Genomic DNA, 3386 nt, shown 5'->3' on the forward strand with positions numbered 1-3386 from the left:
AAGTTTATGCATTTGGACACTTCGAGAGTAAAAGACTATGGCGTTTAGCCAATAAAAAAAAATATCACATGTTCATCATCCGTTATAGGTTCATTGTCTCCACCTATATGGTGAGCAATAAATTCACTGTAAGAAGTCATAGTACCTATCTTATATTGTCGCTCAGGTTGCATATCAGAAGTAAATTCAGGAAAGTTTATTGGAAGCCCTGTGATGGTAGCCACATCAAGGAGTGAAATACAAATCATCCCGCAAGGAAGGTGGAAATTGTTGGTGGTTCTGTTCCAGAAATGAGTTACAGCCCCAATCATTCAAGGATGTGTTGAGGGGGCAAAATGAGAGAGTCGAAGGAGATCTTGAATTCCAAGAGCACTCCAGGTAGCATTTTACTTCGGTGTGAGACGTCTGTGCTAAGCCATAAAACCAGTTCCTCGTGGGGTAACTTTAGGGTTTTTCGAAAGGCTTTTTGAAGGTTAGTGAAGAAAGAGATGTCGAGGTCCTGACTAATTAGTAAATCTTCCCCTTGGACACTAGGAAAGAAATGAAACCATCTGTTTGCTCTTTCTAAATTGTCAATAGGATCGATGAAACAGTGAGTTTCGTCACCTACGGTGAAGGGAATAAGGATTCTGGGGTCATCAATTTGAAGTTGAGGGTCCCCAATGATCTCATCATTGATTTGATTTAGTATGTGCAAAGACAGAGGAGCTGGTTGTTGTGTCATTAGACTCTTGCCCTTATCTTGAGCAGCAGCTTGAGAAGATGAGGCAGCCATTGATGAACAAAGAGAAAAGTGAAAGATGAAAAATGGCAGTTGTGGAATGAAACAGAATACAAGGTTTCAGGGAGCAAGAATTCAAGAAAGGAAAAACAATGGTGTGAAGTTTAATTTAAACAGGGTTTACTTCCTAACCGTTATTACAAAAACGATTCAAAGTGAAAAGAGGTAACTTTGCGAAGAAGGCGAAGTGGTGGAGAGAGATTGTGAATCATGGGAGACGTGTCAAAACGGGTCAAAGTTGATGGAGAAAGTAAATGGCAATTATGGCAAATTAAGGTAATTCCTATTAAACCATGGTTAGAGTCTGAAAGTATTAAGACATAAAGGTTTGAACTTTTTTTCAGAAATACACTCAAGCACACTCATATCCCAGCAAATTTTTGAGTTTGCATTCGAGTTCGATTTCTGCAGGGTTCCTTCCATGTCTTTATCTTTTCGATTTACAATTTCAGCAAACTCTACTTTTCCTGTTCAATTTATCTTTAAAGCATTTTTAAATTTCATTGTTAGATTTACATTTCAGTACCTTTAATTTTCAAGTCAAAAATTCTTTGATTCAATTGGAGGCATTTTTATTGCTTTGTTTAAATTCATTGCAAACGTTTTTCGTTTTCAGTCATTTTATCTTCCAAAATTCTTAGTTTACACTCTTTAAATCTTTTTTCTTTTTTTTTAATACTCGTCTAATTCGAGGACCTTTGATGTACTTATAGAGAAACTGATACCTATAAAAGAGGAGTAGGTTTTGCTCCCAGACCATTAGAATCGAACCACATTATATGTAAATATGTAATCATGTATATCATATGAATTATATTATCTTTTGTATAAAAATATTAAAAATTATGATTAACTAATTACTCCAAAAGGTAAAGAATTGTGTGGTTTTGTGTTCATAAAATCATGATTTTTTTTGGGGGACTAAATCATTATTTAAATCAACACAATATATTATACAACTAAGACAAGTTTTTACAACTCAAAGTTAGAAAGCACCGTAAACTTTTAAATTTATAGGACGTCGTAGTTTCGAATATTATATATTAATAACAATTAAAATATGTTTCCATCAATTATTTTAGTGTTATGGTAGTGGTATTCAACTATCACAAAGGTGTAAGACAGATGTTTTTGTCATCAAATTTCTTCAAGAGATTTAGTTACTCATTTTATAAAGTCAACGATCAAATTAAGTCATTTGTTCAATTTTAGGTATTAAAATAGAAATATGTATAAATATATTGTTACTAATTTGATATTTTTTTTTATGAATCAGTTTTTAAAATACCTTCATCCAAATAAAGAGAATAATCATATATATACTACATACACATAAAAATTAATCACTAATTAACCATCATATAAGAATATATATTTGGTATTTTAAAATAATCTTGATTATGATGCAAAACTATTATTCAGCTATGACAAATTTGACTACTTTAGTAGTTAATTATTTTGTTAAAAATTTTGTGAAATATCGTTATAAATATTAACATGTCTAATTTTTAGTGTATGATGAAATAGTTTTCAAAAGCACCATATATATATATACACTAAAATTGAGCAACTAAATCAATTAATATACATGTAAATTTTATGATAAAAAGATTTTTGTATTGAGAGAATAAAAAAAGTATATAATCTATATTAAAAAATAATAAAAATAAAATAATAGATTTTTTTAAATAAATATTTAACTATTTGTAGAAAAATCTTTATTTTTTTTCATCATATTTTCTCTCCATTATAGCATGTATTATGTATATGTAATTTTAAGGTATATTATATATGTAGTTAATTGGTAATTAATTTTTGGTATACATATCTATCTATTATATCCATCTAATTTTACAACTAAAATATGCCACATTGTAATTAAAATTAAATCTTTCCTCCCAAAATTAAAGAATCTTCTCTCCTCCATACTAATTTTACAACCAAAATATACCACATGTCACTCCTCATTGCAATTGGAATGAAATCTTTCCCTCCAAAATTAATGAATTCTGCTCTCCTCCTTACTAATTTTAAACCAAAATGTGTCACATGTCACTCTCTCACTGTAATTGAAATTATTAAATTAAATCTTTCTCTCTAAAATTAAAGAATTCTTCCCTCTTTCATACTAATTTTACAATCAAAATGTGCCACATGTCACTCCCTCATTGCAATTGAAATTAAATCTTTTCCTCTAAAATTAAAGAGTTCTCCCCTCCTCCATCTTCCTTTCTCTATCTCTCTCATTCCTTCAACCACTCTATCTATTTTATACATCATTATTAATTTAATATCAATGACTAATTACTAATTTGACAATCAAAATACACAACATGATATTCTTTAATTGTATTAAAATTAAAATTAAAATATTAAAATTAAAACTGAAATATACCTATATTATGTATTATATATTTCTATCTAATTTAATAATCAAATATGTCACATGACACTCTTTTATTAAAATTGAAAGAAAATATTTTTTTTTCAAAATTAATAAACTCCTTTTCTAAATTCTCTCATCTACCTCTCTCCATTTTTCTATTTCTCTCTACTATTTTTGCTCTCTATATAATTTATATTTTATATTAGTAATTTGACAAAT

This window comes from Arachis ipaensis, chromosome B04 (genome assembly GCF_000816755.2).
Source record: "Arachis ipaensis cultivar K30076 chromosome B04, Araip1.1, whole genome shotgun sequence".
In the NCBI taxonomy this organism is placed as follows: Eukaryota; Viridiplantae; Streptophyta; class Magnoliopsida; order Fabales; family Fabaceae; genus Arachis; species Arachis ipaensis.